This window comes from Lasioglossum baleicum, chromosome 8, assembly GCF_051020765.1.
Source record: "Lasioglossum baleicum chromosome 8, iyLasBale1, whole genome shotgun sequence".
NCBI lineage: Eukaryota > Metazoa > Arthropoda > Insecta > Hymenoptera > Halictidae > Lasioglossum > Lasioglossum baleicum.
Genome location: NC_134936.1, coordinates 3,276,005 through 3,296,722, shown reverse-complemented (window position 1 = coordinate 3,296,722; position 20,718 = coordinate 3,276,005). Strand labels below are relative to the sequence as shown.

The 20,718-nt window shown below is 47.4% G+C and overlaps 1 protein-coding gene and 1 long non-coding RNA gene across 4 annotated transcripts in view; one reads left to right on the top strand and one right to left on the bottom strand.

Annotated features, from left to right (window-relative positions):
• The window catches only part of LOC143211547 (uncharacterized), a 315,481-nt gene extending 307,247 nt beyond the window's left edge, over positions 1-8,234 (top strand). Inside the window, exon 3 of the long non-coding RNA XR_013009476.1 lies at positions 6,471-8,234. This is a non-coding gene — a long non-coding RNA (uncharacterized LOC143211547). The remainder of the gene's footprint in view (positions 1-6,470) is intronic.
• LOC143211543 (acyl-CoA Delta-9 desaturase-like) overlaps positions 1-20,718 on the bottom strand; it is a 99,117-nt gene that overhangs the window by 62,231 nt on the left and 16,168 nt on the right. The window lies entirely within an intron of this gene.

Sequence of the window (20,718 nt, the reverse complement as noted above, 5' to 3'; positions counted from 1 at the left end):
GCCGGCGGCCAGATGGCCGGCCCTCTCCGCCCCCCACCACCTAACCCTAACTAATTCTGATCGCATAATCTTTTCATTCTATATAGCCGTCATACAAAATTTGAACTAGTAATGGAAAAATCATGCGATCAGAATTAGTTAGAATTAGGCAGCGGGGGCGGAGAGGGCCGGCCGTCAGGCCGGCCCGACCACGCATACGAATATCCAGGAGTAGTCTTTCAAAATTGAAAGCTCACCTTATACATATGTATATTGTCGTATATACATAGAACCCACAACGTGTTTACAAAAGAAATAAACAGAAAATGGATTTTTCGGGTTGCCCGCTCAGAAACACTGTGGGTGTGTCTGGTGTCGTCGTAATATAATATGTACTCATTCTTCATTATCATATGATTTAAAAAGTTCACGCGGTATATTGGATCATCCGACGATCGTAGTGATATACATATCTGTAGAAACAGTTGACGAGCGGTCGCATCATGCTGAAGCATACGCACAGCACGGGCGTGCACGTATAGGCAAAATTAAATGTAGTAGTAGCTGCAGTTTTTCGCAATATTCTCAAAAACTAAGGCTGAGCGGCGGTTACATGTATAGAAAAAAGTTGTTCAGAATCGTCACCCTGACAACATATTAAAAAATCATCGAAATCGGTGAGGTGGGATCTTTTATGCACAATTACCATAACTTCTCTACTAAAACACATATTTAAACAAAACTCAAATGAAATCTAAATAAATGCAAATTTGTCTTTAATATGTAACATGTATAAGACAATGTATGCCAATTGCGTTTTGTACTCTAGTGCATTAATATTAATATCGTTGCTGACGATAGTTCAGACAAATGAATGCTCATCTTGGTTGTCAGTTGAGGCCCCAGCGAGATGAAAATGTTTAAAAAATCGTTGGACGACATTGAACCTACCTACTCGTTAAAATCCACAAGGCATTTCTAATATCCGCCCTATGGAATTATCGAGTAGAAGGGCTCAAATGCCCTTTCACTTTTAAATTGTTCTTACACATATCCACAAATCCTTGTCCTGCACTATAATTGTTCATAACACCGTACTTAATACACTGGAACAAACTACACATATGCCACAGCACTATTTACAATAGCATATACACGCGCTACGAGTTTACAGAGAGTACAAGTTTACTGGAGGGGAATGAGGAGAATGTAAAGAACTGGTAATCCTTTAATGTTGAAACACTGCATTTTATTGAACTTGATTTACATCGCGAGACTCGCTCACAGACGAAACGGACATCTTGAGGTCGTGTGATTTCTGCGAACGGAAATCTTCGACGCGTGCGAGAAGAATCGTCCGTACAAGCTAGCATCCGTATGCACACTGATTCAAGACAGCTTATGTGATCAATGACACACACATGAGATATTTCGCGGTCACAGACAGAATGAGAAAGTATCGCGAAATTCGTGAAAACAGGATAGGCAATGTATTGGTATAGCAACGCGCGATGTTGGGCGGTAGTTTGCTGTAGATCTTCATTTGTTTTATCGATCCGGCATCGATCCTCATCAGCTGTGTTGAATCAGTGTGCATACGAATGCTAGCTTGTACGGACGATTCTTCTCGCACGCGTCGAAGATTTCCGTTGGCAGAAATCACACGACCTCAAGATGTCCGTTCCGTCTGTGAGCGAGTCTCGCGACATAAATCAAGTTCAATAAAGTGCATTGTTTCAACATTAAAGGATTACCAGTTCATTACATTCTCCTCATTCGCCTCAGTAACCTTGTATTCTCTGTAAACTCGTAGTGCTTGTGTATGATATTGTAAACAGTGCTAGAGCATATGTGTGGTTTGTTCCAGTGTATTACGTACGGTGTTATGAACAATTATAGTACAGGATATGCATTTGTGGATATGTGTGAGAGCAATTTAAAAGTGAAAGGGCATTGGCATTGGCCCCTTCTACTCGACAATTCCATAGGGCGGATATTAGAAATGCCGTTGTGGATTTTAACGAGTAGGTAGGTTTTCAATTTCGTCCAACGATTTTATAAACATTTTGACCTCGCTGGAGCCCCTAAGGAGAACCAAGGTATGCATGCATTTGTCACTTGATACGAGACTGTCGCGCGCCTGTGTGACGTACGCAACGTGCACCTCTGTTGAAAAGTTGCCACATTTTGGGAAGATTTTTAACTGTTAATAACTAAATAACGGAGCCGAAATTGCAATTTTTTTATTCTTCATTTTCGTCTTATATTATCGGTCGAGAACCAGCCCTTAAATTTTCTCCCACCTGTAGCTAAACACCCTGTATGTTCAGTGAATAACAATCGTAAGACAAATAGTACAATCATTGGCACAATGAGGAGTAAACGTTAAACAGGCTGTGTTGTTTTATAATTAAACATATATACACTTATTACATCTGTAGTACAGTCCGAAATTAAGTTACAAAGCGATAAAATATACGAAAATTTTAATAAAACACTATTTACACTGCACTGTGATCATCCGTCGGTCTTACTGGATGTACCAGCGTTGCTACCAGTCATATGTAGAACATAAATAAGCAGCGATATAAAATGATTTTCTATACCAGGGAATTTTTAATATTTGCCGTTTAAATCAAAAGTGCCAATAATGTGGTATCCCTACTTCGCGCTACACGTCCCCCGCGATTGGCCGAATCGCTTGACAAAGACAGCAAACGAGCGTCTTGAGTGTGACTGCAATAGAGCGATGTGGTGACGCCGAGCTGCTAGATGACCGTTCCCACCAGAACCTAATTCTGACCTAATTAAGACTGTCAAAATCTCTGCCATCTCATGTTGGACGGACAGTACAGTTTACTCCGGTTACCATGGGTTCGTCGACAACTCATTTGACCGATACTGTTTTGATCGACACGATTTGACCGACAGTAACTTTCGTCGACACTATGTTTTCGTCAACATTGTGAAATCGTCGACAAATAATTTGACCGACACTATGTTTTCGTCGACAAATGATTGTCGACTAGAGCCGAGAACTAGAGAGCCGAGAAATGTACAGTGATATGGATCTTTTAAAGGCTTTAGCACAAAATATATCGCTTTGATTTCATTACTTGATATTTATGTAATTATTGTACAATTTTGTTATGTTTTGTAATCTGTATATGTATTGTATGCGTAGCATTCGTTCTGTTCATTCAAATTATGTATATGTATGTATTTACACAATTATGTTTGAAATTAAATGAAATATTATGATCTTTGTTCATTTGTGTGTACCTATTAATAAAGTTTGTTTATTTGAAGAAATTCTGATTAATAAAGTAGCAATGAAAACTATGATCTAAATAACAATGCTATGTAATTCTCTTTATTATTTATTATACAAGCAACTAAATGCGTCGAGAACATAACAATGATAATAACGATTAATCTACATTAGCAAATACGCGATTTGGTGTCGGTGGAAATGAATGAACTCAAACTTGTCGCTAAAGACGGACTGTCGATGAAAACGAATGTCTACGGCTTTACCGTGTCGATGAAAACATAGTGTCGGTCAAACCGTGTCGATGAAGACATTTGTCGACGATTTGGCCGTGTCGATGGAAACATAGTGTCGACGAAAGTTACTGTCGGTCAAATCGTGTCGTTGAGAACAGTGTCGGTGAAATGGGTGGTCGACGAACCAAGGGTAAGCCTTGATCAAAATCGAGCAACGATCAATCGTAGAGATGGTTCAACCGTTCTCACAGCCAAGAAACACGATCAGCTGTACTTAATAAACCAAAAAATTGCGGAAAAGATATCTATAAATGGCATCAAAGATACGGGCATTTAAATGTTAGCGATTTAACAAAAATGAAAAACGAAGAAATGGTACACGGCATGAATTTTGCGTCGAATATGCATGAAATTAATTGCGATGTCATAGGCAAGAATTAAGACAGAGTTATCATGGTTGTATATATGTATGTAGATGATTTAATTTTGGCATCAAAGAAACTCGAGAAGATTAATATAATTAAATGAAAAATTAAATCAGCGTTCAAAATAGTGGATCTTGGTCAAATTAATAATATTCTTGGAGTAAACGTGCAACGGGAAGGAGCAACCGGAAGGATACGCCTTTCACAAGAAAAATATATTAAAGAATTGATGGAAAAATTCAACATGGAACATGCGAAAGGTGTATCAACCCCGATTGAATCAAATCTGAAAATTACGAAAGAAATGTGTCCTACAATGGAAGATGAAAAACGCGAAATGGAAAATCAGGGAATTGGTCGGTGGTTTGATTTATCTGGCTAATACCACACGGCCAGACATATAGCGTTCGCAGCAAATACATTAAGTCGTTTTTGTAGCAATCCGGGTAATCAACATTGGTTAATTGCGAAGCGAATTTTGAGGTATTTAAAGGTTACGTTCTCATGACAGTTTAAATTACGATAAACATAAAGAAAGCCTCAGGAGTTACACTGACTCTGACTGCCCTAGTAGCATTTACGGTTGGCGTTTCGTTGGGCCTACGTTGGCGGTTTGCGTTGGGCAACCGTTAGAGATGTCGCTCTTTTTTGCAGTTGGGCCAACAGTCAGGGCCATCGTTGGGCCAACGTTCAGCTAACGTTGCGCCAACGTCGGACCAACGGTAATACCCAACGTAGGGCCAACGATCACGTCCAATGTCGGGCCAACGGTAATACCCAACGTAGGGCCTACAATACTTAAAGCCAACTAGAGGATTTTTTGTGTAGGGGCAATTAATTATATACATATATATACATATATATATGTGTGTGTGTGTATTATGAGTTTTTTATTTTATTATCTCAATTATTTTGTACATATTACATACATATTACATAATACAATAGCACGATTTCTTACATTACATATTGCACATTAGTAATATGATATTACCCATTAGTATATGATATTAGTAATATGAGACTTGGGTATTCGTCGGCAAACTGTCATAATTTTTCGTCGTTGTACGTTGGGTATTCGTCGTTGGCCCTATGTTGGGTATTCGTCGTTGGCCCAACGTTGGGTATTCGTCTTTGGCCCAACGTTGGGTATTGGTCGGCAAACTGTCATAATTTTTCGTCGTTATACGTTGGGTATTCGTCGTTGGGCCTATGTTGGGTATTCGTCGTTGGCCCTATGTTGGATATTCGTCGTTGGCCCAACGTTGGGTATTCGTCGCCAAAGTGACGTAATTTTTCGTCATTGGCCCTAAGTTGGTGATTTGTCGGCAAAACCACTAACCATGCCCCACCATTCCCCAAACAAACTCCCAACCGTTGGCCACCGTTGGCCAACCGTAAATGCTACTAGGGTGGGGAGGAGATGGTGATGACCGTAGATCTTGTTCGGGTTGCGTTTTGACGTTAGCGGGAAGTCCGATTAGCTGGAACTCAAAAAGACAAAATTCGGTTGCCTTATCCACTATGGAAGCTGGATATGTAGCACTTTCAGAAACCACACGAGAAATAATTTACATTGGACGATTGTTGTGCCATATCCCTAGTAGCATTTACGGTTGGGAGTTTGTTGGGGAATGGTGGGGCATGGTTAGTGGTTTTGCCGACAAATCCCCAACCTAGGGCCAACGACGAGAAATTACGTCACTTTGCCGACGAATACCCAACGTTGGGCCAACGACGAATATCCAACGTATAACGACGAAAAATTATGACAGTTTGCCGACCAATACCCAACGTTGGACTAACGACGAATAACCAACATAGGGCCAACGACGAATACCCAACGTATAACGACGAAAAATTATGACAGTTTGCCGACGAATACCCAATGTTGGGCCAACGACGAATACCCAACATAGGGCCAACGACGAATACCCAACATAGGACCAACGAAGAAAAATTACGTCAGTTTGCCGACGAATACCCAACGTTGGTCCAACGACGAATACCCAACATAGGGCCAACGACGAATACCCAACATAAGGCCAACGAAGAAAAATTACGTCAGTTTGCCGACGATTACCCAACATAGGACCAACGACGAATACCCGTCGTTCAAGATATATGTAGCGTCGATCGTCATTTGGTATTTGTCGATTTTCACTATTTCATTCTTCTGTGCTGTGTCGAACTGTCGAAGTGGTCGTTCTTTGTGTCGCGTGTTTTACTTCATTTCATTAACAAAAAATTTTGATAATGTACGAAGTGGTGGAATTTAATTCAACACCATTAATTTAATTCAATTCAGCATCATCGTTCGGTAGAACAGCAGCCATATGGATGCAGCTACGCCAAATATTTGTAAGTATATTGTTAAATTAGTAATGAGTGGTTTAGTTTAACAATTATTTATACCTATACTTAATTATATGTGTTACCACGTATTGTAGATACTTTCTAAAGACTGTGTGTAATTTATGCATGCATTCAATTGCAATTAACAATTTTGTTTCCTTTTGCTTTTCTTGTTGTAAGATTAATTTCTATGTCATTTTTCAGATTTTACTGAGGCACAAGTGTTCGATTGATATCAGCCATGCAGCTACGCCAATATCTATAACTGCGAAAAACAGTTGTATTTTAAGTACGTCTTTATCCGATTCTTGTTTCACCATCTTAAGCGGAACTGTTGTAATTATCAGAACTATTGAAGAGGTGTAATATGAATGTAATATCATATTACTAATGTGCAACGTGTTATGTATGTAATATGAATGTAATGTCATATTACTAATGTGCAACGTGTTATGTATGTAATATGAATGTAATGTCATATTACTAATGTGCAATGTGTGTTATGTACGTAATATAATATGTAATGTAAGGAATCTTACTTTTATAATATGTAATATATGTATACATTTCGTACATATATATGTAAGAAATCCGTTATATGCTAGCGTGCATAATAAGTTAGTACTTATATATTAATATAATATGTGAGGCAAAAATTGTTACCTCACAAAATGACTGATTGTGAGATATAAAAATAAAATATTTTTATAATACACTGTGACGTGGCAGTTTTGCCAACGTCACCCGATGCGTTTATCGGAAGACCGGGTCACCCTCTGGCAGCCTAATACACGAGAGGCGCCGTGGCGAGCGCTCGCCCTGGGTGCGAACGAGACCCATGGGCGAGTTCTAATATTTTTGAGCGTCGCGCCAATTGCGTGACGCGTATCTGCAGGACCGTAGTCGGGCCCCGAGGGGGGACCCGAAGCACCTCTCCCGCCGAGGAAGGCACAGAGACCGGCGCCGGCGACAATTGCAACACCGCAAAGAAAGAGGAATCGACGTGGCACAGGAAAATCAACCTGGAGGCGCCGACAAGGACGGACGATGCCAAGCAAGGAATCTCAGCTGTCTTGCCGTCGCCTCATCCGGAGAGATACCGGATCGCTACCGGATCGCTACCGGATTGGCTCCCGTCGATCACCTCTGCGGGAAGCAGCCAATACACACGCGTCGCTGCCGGAGAGCCACCGAATCGCCGAGCGCCAGGGACCGTCACGCAGGGCTAGGCCCTGTCCGAAAATCTATCCGCGATAGGTCGAACTGCGTGCGGGGGGATTAGAGCGGCAAGGGGGGGACGCTTCTCTTCCGCGTTCCCGAGAGACGCCGCGAAGGATCACTTCTTCGTTGGCTCGAATATAGAGTAGTCGTGCGTAGAATCTGAACCATTGTATAATCGATTAGTATTGTAAATCGTGCTAAGAAAAGCTGCCGGAAACGAGGGACGAGGAAGCGAGCATCAACCGTTACCCTGGGTAAGCTTTTGCCAGTTCTCTTTTCGTTAAAGTGATTCTTCTCGCGTTGGCTCGGTAGTGTGTCGTGTCCGCGATCGCGTTGTAGAAGCACCGACGGGAATTCGTAGCTGCCGGTGTTCGAGACGGGTTCAAAGTAATCCGCGAACGGCGAGAATCCGTCGGAGATCAAGAGCGCGAGGAATTTCGCGGGTGCTAGTGCCAGAGGTCGGTTAGCGAGGATCCGAGTATAGTTGACCTCGCTATACGAGGTGAAGGAGGTTTTTCGAGTGCTAGGCGCCATTTCTTTTCGAGGATCCGCGTATCTTGATCGTTTAAATTCGAACCTCGAGTCGTCCCACGGTGCGACGCCGCCACGTGCTCTCGTCGTATTTCCGCGACTTGTTCCGCCGACGAGAAGCTAATGATAACGCGTATTCCATCCGAATTCGGGCGTAGAACGCGAAAATCGTGAGCGCCGACAATAAAATCACGTTGCTGCCGGATTCGTAGCGAACAGAAACGGACCAGGAAAGGTCGAAGCGCGCGTACAACGAGCTCTCGTTGCCGAACACCTGTTACGCGCCGGTTAACCTCAAAACGCTGCCGGTCGCGGCCGGCTGCGTCATTATAACATCGAAACAATAAATTGTGTTAACCAAGATAGTACGAGAGTGTTTATTGCGTGAGAAACCTTCCCGCCGCGGGGAATGCCTCGTGTTCGACCCGCGTAGAATCCTGCGACCATTCGTGAACATCTTCGCGTAATTTCGATTGTCGCAGGCTCGTATGTCGGTCTCTCTCTCTCTCTCGCGGTGATTATTAGCGGATTTCGCGTGGCACCTTCGGTGCCTGGCGCCCGAGCTTCACGTAAGATATCTTGAGAGACGACGAGCCTGCGTACAATTTTTTGTCCCGAGTGGACCATGTTTCGCGCGGCCGAACGTGGCCCGGCGGAAACGCCTGTAAATACTCGGTGTCGCTATCGTTTCGTGAGAAACGAGAAACGACGTGACAAATTTGGCGCCCGAACAGGGACATCTCGCTGAAAAAGCGACTTGTAAAAGGGCTGTTTCGAAAGAGATACGCGGAACGACGCGAGGCTCTCACGTAGTATTCGACTTTTTCAATTTGCTTCTCGTCGAACGAACAAAGTCGGTACGCGAGCGAGGCCGTACAGGCGTCGAAAGACAAACACCCGTTCCGACCGTGAAACGTTTACGACCTTCGCAGAGCCAACGAAGCGAGCACATTTCTTATGTTACCTTGTCCTCACGGGAATTTGTTTGATTTGTTGTGGTGGTGATTGAATTTAATTTCGGATGTAAATTTCCGAAATTGATTTCAACTACAGCTGCCGGTTTTGATTGTGTATTGTTGCATCTGATTATTTAATTGAATTCATTTATTATGTGATATTTGAAGTATTTTCTTTTGCGGTGTAATTTTGCTATGGAACGCACATCGAGCTGAGAATAACTAGTAACGCGATCAGTTGTCTCATGCGCAATTCTGCTCAAGGAGAATGGTAAACTGTTCTCTGTAAGAGGAGATTGGGCATGCGACTTCGGTGAAGTGTTTCTAGTATAATCCATGAGGTTCGGTGTGGAAATGAACAATTTTGATTACAAATGAATATCTGCCATTTTGATTAATTCGGTCTCCCCCGTGCTATTTATTTATCGTTCAATCATTTCTTTAACTTTGATATTTATTCTTCCGTAGTTGTTCTTATTATTTATTTGATCGGGTGTTGTCTTTATTTATTTATTGTAGGAAAATTTTTTTTTCTCTCGAACATTCGAGTTTAAATTGTAAATATTAATTGTAAATAATTTTGAATTTTCGGGTGAGAATAGCGACCACTCTTCTTTACTTTCTCTATCGCTTCTCTCTCTTTCTCATTTCATACTTCTGTTCTCTGCTCACTCTTCTCTTTCCTTTTCTCTACTTTTCTTTTCTCTTCTTCTCCTACTTGCTTATTCTTCACACTCTCTGACTTTCGCGCTATTCTCCTCATTAGAATCTAGCTTTGTTTTCTGTAATATCTAATTTATTTCGTGTGATCTATTTATTTTTTTAATATTTATGTCGTGGTCGGTCTTAATTTATTGAATTTTTTTTTACTGCGGCTCCGACGCGTTCGGACCCCAGTATAGCACCGAGGAGACCCCCATATTTCGTGAACATTTGCAAATTATCGTTGAACTTTGTGTATATTTTTTTTGTGTGTGGTTCCTCTGATACGGAGGAACCCGATATAAACTGTGGTGATGGACGGGGCGTGTTAGGAAGCTGTGCCGTCGTAGAAAGTAACGTCACGTGTCGTTTTGTGATTATCGTTCGAAATTCTTACGCTCACCAGAATATAATTCTTTTGCGATACGGGCTATTAGCTGCCGGAAGGAGCGGCCCTTTGCGATCACCTAAGGGTGATAAAATTATTTGCGGAACGATATTTTACTGCCGGTTTGGAAAGCTGCCGGGCAGAAACGTTCATTAGCGAGATCGTTGAACGATCACCACTTTTGGATTTACGAGAGACTTTTGCGAGTTACATCGGTACGGTTTTGTGAGAATTGCTGGAGAAGCTGCGATTTGTCGAGAGAATATATTCACGCTGCCGGGATAGGAAAGCATTTAGGCCACCCGGTGTAGTACTATCGGAATTCGAGAATTTTTTTTTGAAGCGCGTGTTGTTAGCGAGACGCGGTCGAGACTGGGTTCCTTTTGTTCGCGCGTTGGGAAGCGAGACCTTCGAGAGGGATTATCTCACCCGAGTACAACCGACACTATAAACACGCCGTGTTTATTGCCGGGGCAGATTAGGACGAGGTTAGGAAGTCGAACGGTCAAGGGTTTTGCGCTGCCGGGAAACCATGTTGGAACCGGGCCGACCGGAGGGGGACGAATACGACTACTTTTCCCAGAACGAAGAGGGCGCGGACGGGGATGATAATCCGGACGCGATAGCCTCGGACTTGGAGCGGGCCGAGGAGGGGAGGTCGCCACCGCGCAACTTCAATCTACCGGTACCGCTCTTCGATAGAAAAACACCACAACCCTCGTATTCCCCTCCGCGGGATACCGAACAACGAAGGCCGGAAACTTTCCCTAGAACCTCGACGCAACCCTCCCCGGGTATCAGCGGGGAAATGTATTGCCGGGGGACTCCGTTAACGGAGGTCATGCGGCGGTGGCGTACAAAATTTTCCGGGGCGCCCGGGGAAGACTCTGCAGCCTTCCTCGAACGCCTCGAGGATCACCGGAGAAACAGCAACATCCCGGATAGATATTTGCTCCGCTGCCTGACCGTCTGTTTGGAGAGTACGGCATTACACTGGTACAAGAGGAGGGCCGCGGAAATAGATACGTGGACCGAGTTCGTACACGAGTTCTGGGATTATTTCGGCGACCCGGAATACCAGGACACCTTAACGCGAAACATTAAAGATCGTTCGCAAGGGGAACATGAACCCGTTCGCGACTACCTCACGAGCATGGGAGGGATGTTCGATAGATTAGTACCACCGTGGCCGGAGGATAAGAAGGTGAATCGGACATACTGGGGAGCGAAGCCGCTCATTAGAAACGCGATTTCGTTAGCCAATATCACCAGATTCCCTCAGTTGGAGAAGGCGTTAATAGTGGCTGAACGCGAATCCGATAGTCAGAAATTAAAACGTAATCCAAAGCCATCAGAGATGGCCCATCCGATATTCGCGTATGACCCCAACCGCCACGCCTCTCATAAACAACCGGGGAGAGGGAGGAACGTGCAATTCGAATACGCAAACGCGATAGCTGCCGGAAGTGGCGAAACGAGTAACCGATCACCCAAACCCGAATACGGAAAATCCCGTCTCGGACCGGGGAAACGGGACTCTTTAGCGCCGTGCGCGAAAAATTTTTCAGCTGCCGGGCGAAGGGAATCGGGCTACCGGTCAGAGTCGAGGGACCAATCGTATAGAACCCCACCCGGAAAACCGGAAGAAACCGCGAACACCGAGCGGCGAACGGGACCGACGCGCGACAGACAACGCGCCACCGGGAATTCGTCGTTCGAGTGCTGGAACTGTCGGAAGATAGGACATAGGTCGCGGGATTGCCGGGAAGCCCCGCAAATACACTGCTACGGGTGTGGAGCGCCGGGCATAACCAGACAGAGCTGCCGGAAATGCGAAAGGTCCGCGGGAAACGGGGGGAGGAGTTACTCGAAGGGGCCAGAGGGACTCCGCCGGAATTAGTATCGGCCCGAGTATTACCATTCGGAGAAAAGAGACCGCCACTATTAACTGTCGAAACACTGATAGGAACGCTGCCGGTTCGCGCCTTAGTGGATTCGGGTTCATCTATCACTTTCGTGAGTCGAGACGTAATAGATCGGGTAGGAGACGGGGTAATTTCCATGGAAAATACAGGAAAACCCTGTTACTTCCTACTCGCCACGGGGACAATCGATCGAGCAGTCGAGCGGGCCCATTTCGTATTGAAAATCGGGAGGAAGGAACACCGGATCTCGGCGCGCGTATTGGATCATCTCGTGACCCCTCTCCTTTTGGGTACGGATTCGATTGCACTCTTCGGGATTGTTGCGGAGTTTCATAAGGCAGCCTGGTATTTTGCGTCTCACCCGGATGAGATATTTCCCTTCGATGACGCTTCGCCAGCCGCCGTATGTTGTGGGTTACAGATCTTGAGTGATGCGGAACAAGATCAGTTAACGAAATTCCTCGAGACCGAGCTGCCGGAGTTTAAAAAGATCAAGGGATTGACCGACTTGATCAGCCACCGAATAGACGTGGACGGTCACCCACCCATTAAACAGCGCTATTATGCCGTCTCTCCGAAGATTCAGGAGGCAATTTACGCCGAAGTTGACACCTTACTGGCGGACGGCATAATAGAGCCGTCACAGAGTGGCTGGTCAAGCCCAATAGTCATGGTTAAGAAGCCCAACGGGAAATATCGTTTCTGTTTGGACTTTAGAAAGGTGAACGAGGTCTCGAGGAAAGACGCGTACCCCTTACCGCTCATGACTCAGATATTGGATAAACTGCGATCCGCAAAATACATCTCGACCCTCGATCTCAGTCAGGCCTACTTTCAGATCCCGTTGGAATCGAACAGTCGCGAGATAACCGCGTTTACGGTGCCGGGTAAAGGTCTTTTTCATTTCCGGAGAATGCCGTATGGGCTGACAGGAGCCCCGGCCACATTTCAACGATTACTAGACCGTCTGATTGGGCCTGAGATGGAACCCCACGCGTTTTCTTATTTAGATGACGTAATCATCGTCACAAAAACGTTTGAGGAACACCTAGTCTGGTTGAAACGCGTGTTAGACCGAATAAAAGCTGCCGGTTTGATAATTAACCCAGAAAAATGCGAGTTTTACCGCGCTGAGGTACGTTATCTGGGTTTTGTTGTCAGCAGAGAAGGCTTAACGGTCGATCCGGATAAAATCCAACCGATTGTGTCATACCCAGCCCCGAAGAACGTGAAGCAAGTGAGGCGTTTCTTAGGGATGGCTTCCTGGTATAGGAGGTTCATCCCGGGATTCGCTACACTTGCGGAGCCGTTAAACCAACTGCTTCGGAAGGATTGCGAGTGGGTTTGGAAGGACGGACAGCAATCCGCCTTCGAAACCCTCCGCGAAATGATAGCTACCGCACCGACACTATCCTGTCCGGACTTCGAAGTACCATTTACGGTACAAACCGACGCGAGTACTGTCGGGTTAGGCGCTGTGCTGACACAGGAGATCGACGGTACTGAGAAAGTAATTGCATTCGCGAGTCGCGCTCTTACGCTGCCGGAAAGAAAGTATTCGGCCACGGAGTTGGAATGCTTAGCGATAGTCTGGGCGGTACAGAAATTTAGGCCGTATCTGGAGGGGTATAAATTCACGGTGATCACGGATCACAATAGCTTACGGTGGCTGCGCAAATTACAAAACCCCTCGGGGAGGTTGGCGCGATGGGCTCTACAACTCCTCGAATACGACTTCGAGGTCGTATACCGGCAGGGTGCCCTCAACCGAGTGCCGGATGCACTCTCGCGAGCGTATGAAGGGAGGGAGGTCATCCAAGGGGAAGTAGAGATTGCGGCTGCCGTGCGTGCGAGGTGGTACGAGAGCAAGTTCGCGGAGGTAGAGGGAAACCCCCAGAAATGTAAGGACTGGTCGATTCGGAATGGGGAATTATTTTGCCGGAGAACCGACCCCCTGATCGCGGAGACCTTAGGTCGAGATGGGGACGAGTGGAAATTGGTGGTCCCCGAGGAGCGCAGGACCGAGATCTTGCAGGAGGCACATGATGGTCCCCAAGCCGGACACTTAGGTATCGAGAAGACATACCACCGCGTCGCGAACAGATACTACTGGCCGGGCATGTACCGAACAACGGTGGAATACGTAAGACGCTGTACCACTTGCCAGCTGACGAAGGTGGAGCAGTCGCTCCCTTCAGGGCTGATGGGTCGGCGCCGTATCGACATGCCCTGGTCAGTAGTCGCTGCCGATATCATGGGACCATTCCCTCCTAGCAAGTCCGGTCATGCATACCTCCTCGTGATGCAGGACCTATTTACCAAGTGGATTGAGTGCGCCCCACTCCGAAGAGCGACCGGTCCAAAAATTGCGGAGGCCCTCGAAAGCCTCATTTTTTCGCGGTGGGGGACACCGGATGTGCTCCTCACCGATAACGGGACGGAATTCGCAAACAAATGTTTGCAGGAGTTAGCGAGAGAATACGGCATTCGTATTACTACGACCCCTCCGTACCACCCGCAGGCAAACCCCGTAGAAAGAGTCAATCGAATCTTAAAAACCATGATGGTGGCGTACATCGGGAGGGATCACCGAGAATGGGATGTCCACTTAGACAAATTCAGATTCGCGTACAACACGGCGCATCATTCGGTTCTAAAGACTTCTCCAGCATTTTTAAATTTCGGGCGAGAGCCGAGGCCAGCGAAATGCTTGCGGGCGAGCAGCGAGCCGCCGCTAGAATTAGATGTCGAATCCACAGAACCGTGGAAAGGCAGGGTTGCCCAACTACAAACGTTACGCAGTTGGGTTGTAGAAAATCTTGAGGATGCGTACAATAATCAGGCTCGGTATTATAACGAAAAGCATAGGGATGTAGAATTCGAGGTCGGGGATAAAGTAATGAAAAGACAAAGAATCCTTTCATCTGCGGCACAGCACGTCGCAGCGAAATTAGCCTCCAAATACACCGGTCCCGTCGTGATAACGCGAAAGTTATCATCGGTGGTATACGGGTTGTCGACCGAAGACGGCAGAGATTTGGGGAAAGCGCACGTCAGCGATCTTAAAGCGTACCGTCCATCATACGCACCAGAAATAAGTAGCTGAATGTTTGAGATTTCCCTACAGTGTTTACAAGAACCGCTGCCGGATGGAGGGGGCTACTGCAACACCGAACGCTGCCGGAACCATGACGCCGATCGGGGAGCTGTGCGCCGCCCTGGAAAGAATTCACGGCTCCGACGATTGGAAAGCAGTAAGAGGACTGCTGCAAGGGTACCTGGCGAAGGGCCACCAGCGAACCGTGGCCACCCAGACGCCACGAAGTCAGCTGCCGGACGTGAACGAAACCGAGACTTCGATCTACCGATCGGCCGAGGAGAGGCCGGAATCGGACCAAGGGGAGGTGCAGGTGATGGAGGACCTGGAGTCCACCCTCGAGGGGGTCGAGGACCTGCCGGTTGATTCCCCAGGTGCAGGAGCAATGTTGCCGGAAGAGGCAACTATGGAAGGAACAACATCCGCGACGGAGGGGCCCATCGAAGGGCAAGACAAGGGGAGCGAACCCCTACCAGGGGCGGATGAGTCGGAAACCCGAAACACCGAAGAAGCCCATACACCAGCCCGGGGCACAGCGGAATTGGCCGACATCAGCGACGGAACTGTGGAGACCGCTGCCGGGCGAACAGAAGACGCTGCCGGAGAAAGGGGGGAAATCGTCCCAGTAATGGCAAACGAACCAGCGGAAGCCACCTGCTTGACGGACCGGGAGGGACACGCAGGGGCAAACGCACCCTCGACAACCATCGATCCCGAGGAGGCCGCCGCGCCTGGGAAGGCTGCAGGCTCGAACAGTAATGCCGGGGGAGAGACAGTGCCGAGGGAGAAGGAGCACCAGCCAGAAGGAGACAACGATTTCGCCTGGGTGCATCGACACGGGCTGGCCCGGCTACGGCTGGAAAAAGCGAGGGCCTCGATGCGAGAAGCAAGCATAACAGCCTCCAAAACACCGAAGAAGGAGGAAGTAAAACCTAGTACCTCCGGAGAGAGGCCGGGAAAAGCTGCCGGAAGGCCCGAAGGTGCCACACCAGTGTGGGTGTACGAAAAGGGCGCTAAAGTACCAACGCTAGAGTGGTTTGTACCAACCGCGGAACAAAAGGGAAAAGGACCAAGCTGCCGGAAAGGAAGCCAGCCAGTGGCCAGAGAGAGCAGGGAGCCACCCACTGCATGGCAGCGCAAGGCCGGTCCGGGCAGGCGCTACACCGAGGACGATCTGAAAGCCCGACAAGAAGGGTGTTGGAGTTGCGGCTCCAAGGAGCACCGGCAGCGAAACTGCACTAACCCCCGAAGCGATTACTGCTTTCGCTGCGGACGACCCGGGTTCTCCGTCAAGTCGTGCCCCCTGTGCGGACCAAGATGGAAGGTGGGGGGACCCCACAACCCATGGTGATGCCGGATGATGGGTGTTGCTGCTACGTTTAAGTTAGTACGTTAACGAGAATAGAAAGACTGATTTTTTTTTGTTCCTTTTCACTGATTATAAGATACTCAATACGTTACATTATTCTGTAAACCCCAAGAATGGCCCGGGGTGAAAATAAATGGGACAATAGCTGCCGGTTAGGAGGCGATATATACTCTTTTGTCATTTCTGTGCCCGAACCCCACCTCGAACCGTTTACGTGACTTTAGCGATATTAAGCGAGCGTTTCAGGTAGCTGCCAGTAGAATAGGAGGCCTCGTCCGAAACACTGTACATGTGAGCGTAAGTATTTGTTTCTGTATCGTCTGGGTACTGGTGCACGGGTATTGTGTTTGTCGAAATACCGAGGAACGACCGAGGTCGAGCGTTCGCTACCGAGCCTACCAGAGATCTGGCGGAGGCTTCCCACGGGTATGACCCGGTCTCTCCCAGGGGGGGAGGAGTTGTGACGTGGCAGTTTTGCCAACGTCACCCGATGCGTTTATCGGAAGACCGGGTCACCCTCTGGCAGCCTAATACACGAGAGGTGCCGTGGCGAGCGCTCGCCCTGGGTGCGAACGAGACCCATGGGCGAGTTCTAATATTTTTGAGCGTCGCGCCAATTGCGTGACGCGTATCTGCAGGACCGTAGTCGGGCCCCGAGGGGGGACCCGAAGCACCTCTCCCGCCGAGGAAGGCACAGAGACCGGCGCCGGCGACAATTGCAACACCGCAAAGAAAGAGGAATCGACGTGGCACAGGAAAATCAACCTGGAGGCGCCGACAAGGACGGACGATGCCAAGCAAGGAATCTCAGCTGTCTTGCCGTCGCCTCATCCGGAGAGATACCGGATCGCTACCGGATCGCTACCGGATTGGCTCCCGTCGATCACCTCTGCGGGAAGCAGCCAATACACACGCGTCGCTGCCGGAGAGCCACCGAATCGCCGAGCGCCAGGGACCGTCACGCAGGGCTAGGCCCTGTCCGAAAATCTATCCGCGATAGGTCGAACTGCGTGCGGGGGGATTAGAGCGGCAAGGGGGGGACGCTTCTCTTCCGCGTTCCCGAGAGACGCCGCGAAGGATCACTTCTTCGTTGGCTCGAATATAGAGTAGTCGTGCGTAGAATCTGAACCATTGTATAATCGATTAGTATTGTAAATCGTGCTAAGAAAAGCTGCCGGAAACGAGGGACGAGGAAGCGAGCATCAACCGTTACCCTGGGTAAGCTTTTGCCAGTTCTCTTTTCGTTAAAGTGATTCTTCTCGCGTTGGCTCGGTAGTGTGTCGTGTCCGCGATCGCGTTGTAGAAGCACCGACGGGAATTCGTAGCTGCCGGTGTTCGAGACGGGTTCAAAGTAATCCGCGAACGGCGAGAATCCGTCGGAGATCAAGAGCGCGAGGAATTTCGCGGGTGCTAGTGCCAGAGGTCGGTTAGCGAGGATCCGAGTATAGTTGACCTCGCTATACGAGGTGAAGGAGGTTTTTCGAGTGCTAGGCGCCATTTCTTTTCGAGGATCCGCGTATCTTGATCGTTTAAATTCGAACCTCGAGTCGTCCCACGGTGCGACGCCGCCACGTGCTCTCGTCGTATTTCCGCGACTTGTTCCGCCGACGAGAAGCTAATGATAACGCGTATTCCATCCGAATTCGGGCGTAGAACGCGAAAATCGTGAGCGCCGACAATAAAATCACGTTGCTGCCGGATTCGTAGCGAACAGAAACGGACCAGGAAAGGTCGAAGCGCGCGTACAACGAGCTCTCGTTGCCGAACACCTGTTACGCGCCGGTTAACCTCAAAACGCTGCCGGTCGCGGCCGGCGTGAGAAACCTTCCCGCCGCGGGGAATGCCTCGTGTTCGACCCGCGTAGAATCCTGCGACCATTCGTGAACATCTTCGCGTAATTTCGATTGTCGCAGGCTCGTATGTCGGTCTCTCTCTCTCTCTCGCGGTGATTATTAGCGGATTTCGCGTGGCACCTTCGGTGCCTGGCGCCCGAGCTTCACGTAAGATATCTTGAGAGACGACGAGCCTGCGTACAATTTTTTGTCCCGAGTGGACCACGTTTCGCGCGGCCGAACGTGGCCCGGCGGAAACGCCTGTAAATACTCGGTGTCGCTATCGTTTCGTGAGAAACGAGAAACGACGTGACAACACATATATATATGTATATAATTAATTGACCCTACAGAAAGAATCCTTTTGTTGGCTTTTCGTATTATAGTAATGTAGGCCCTACGTTGGGTATTACCGTTGGCCCGACATTGGACGTGATCGCTGGCCCTACGTTGGGTATTACCGTTGGCCCGACATTGGACGTGATCGTTGGCCCTACGTTGGGTATTACCGTTGGCCCGACATTGGACGTGATCGTTGGCCCTACGTTGGGTATTACCGTTGGCCCGACGCTGGCGCAACGTTGGCTGAACGTTGGCCCAACGTTGGCCCTGACTGTTGGCCCAACTGCAAAAAAGAGCGACATTTCTAACGGTTGCCCAACGCAAACCCCCAACGTAGGCCCAACGAAACGCCAACCGTAAATGCTACTAGGGAGTGGTGGAATATAATTCAACACCATTAATTTAATTCAATTCAGCACCATCGTTCGGTAGAACATCAGCCATGGATGCACCTACGCCAAGTATTGGTAAGTATATTGTTAAATTAGTAATGAGTGGTTTAGTTTAACAATTTTTTATACCTATACTTAATTATACGTGTTACCATGTATTGTAGATACTTTCTAAAGGATGTGTGTCATTCATGCATGCATTCAATTGCAATCAACAATTTTGTTTCCGTTTGCTTTTTTTGTTGTAAGATTAATTTCTATGTTATTTTTCAGATTTTACTGATGCACAAGTTGCAACGAGGCCGTACCTCGTCGCGAACGTCGCATAAATGAGAGCGACCGGCCTCGACTTATATTTATAAGCGTCAGCGACACGGGCACGCGCCAATCACCGTCGCGACCAGGCGCGTGCCAATCGGAGAGCGCCGCGGCCGCTCGACCGAGAGCGGCACTCTCCATGGTCCGCGGTCTCGCGCGCTATATAAGTCGCGCCGGAATACCGAACGAGCGGAGTCCGCCAGGAGCTACTCTCGTGAGCACCGGATCGGCCAGCACTTTTCAGAGCTGAGGAGCCATCCGTCCAGAACGCAGGCTGGAATCACGAGCTCCAATAGGCGACTCTCCTCCGCGTTCCCCGCGCCCGGAAATTGCCGTGCCACCGCCTTGGGCTGGATTGGACCCGTCGCACAGTGGTTCCAAATCCCCAAAAGCTGGCCAAAACCCCTAAACGTACTTCAATTTTTCCAAAAATTGGTATCCCATGGTTTTCGGGTCCGCTGATTACAAATCTGGACTCAAAATTCGAAAAAACAAAATGGCGGATCCAATATGGCGAACGCATACGTTAAAAAATTGTTAGTTCTGTTCAAAAATTAGTATACTATGGTTTTCGGGTCCGCTGAGTACAAATCTGGACTCAATATTCGAAAAAACAAAATGGCGGATCCAATATGGCGAACGCATACGTTAAAAAATTGTTAGTTCTGTTCAAAAATTAGTATACTATGGTTTTCGGGTCCGCTGAGTACAAATCTGGACTCAATATTCGAAAAAACAAAATGGCGGATCCAATATGGCGCACGCATACGTTAAAAAATTGTTAGTTCTGTTCAAAAATTAGTATACTATGGTTTTCGAGTCCGCTGAGCACAAATCTGGACGCAAAATTCGAAAAAACAAAATGGCGGATCCAATATGGCGAACGCATACGTTAAAAAATTGTTACTTCTGTTCAAAAATTGGCATTCCGAGGTGTATCGTACGTATTGCGACCACAAAGCACGAGAAGATGCTCGGAAACTCATTTGAGTTGCATTCGATAATGCATCATCTGAAAAATTTGCCCGAATATCTGCTGTCTTTCTTCGCTTTGATCTTTCGCTGAAGGTTTGAAATTCTAAAGAAGGACGGCCAATGATGTTCGCATGATTGTCGCTGTCTGCAGGTATACGGAATGCAACAGATACATTAAGCCACGTAGCAAACTTTCTAAAAAAGAAATCTTCCGTTCTCTTTACACTGCCATTTTGTCTTAATTTTAGAAATTAAAATCCCTAATGCGATCTTTGTTTCATGATTTACATCAATTAATTTCCCGTGCTGTTCGCATATCTGATTCTGAAGGTGTTCAGATGTCATAGTAATATCACTATTCAAATAACACTTAATTATTTGAAAAATCTGTTTTCTCGTCAATC